The following is a 584-nucleotide window of genomic DNA, read 5'->3' as shown; positions in this document are numbered from 1 at the left end:
ATATTCTTGCCTGGGAAATCCCATGGACAAAGGAGCCTAGTGGGCTATAGTCCATGGGGTTGCAAAGAGTTGGACACAACTTAGCAACTGAACAACAACAATATATATAATACCTAAAATACAATGCCTACAGTATCTGGCACATAGTAAGCACTCAAAATGCTAAATAATTATTATAATACCTATAACCATAATAGGCATCATATGATAAGTGTCTTAAAAGAAATTCTAAATGCTGTAGAAGTTCACAGAAAAAAAAGTTCACATCCATCTGAAGGATCCTGGAAAGGCTTCATAAAGTAGGAGGCATTTGACATGGGTACTAAGAAATGAATAGGATAGTGAATAGAGAATTTGGTGGAGGGGAGTTGATTCCAGGTGGGAGAAACACTGAAGTGGGAGAGCAGAGGATGTGCTCTGGAAGCAAGAAGTGGTCAGGTTTGGCTGAAACCAAAGCTGTGTGCAAAAGAGGAAGGGCAGAGAAGGCTGGAAAGGAAGATCGGTGAGCACATATTCTGTGGATAGCCTTGAATGCCAGGATGAGGAGTTTGCACGTTACCCAGTAGGTAAAGGGGTGGCCACTA

The sequence above is a fragment of the Cervus elaphus genome, chromosome X (assembly GCF_910594005.1).
Source record: "Cervus elaphus chromosome X, mCerEla1.1, whole genome shotgun sequence".
Classification (NCBI taxonomy): domain Eukaryota; kingdom Metazoa; phylum Chordata; class Mammalia; order Artiodactyla; family Cervidae; genus Cervus; species Cervus elaphus.
The sequence above is the reverse complement of the archived record's forward strand: the minus strand, read 5'-3'. Positions refer to the sequence as shown.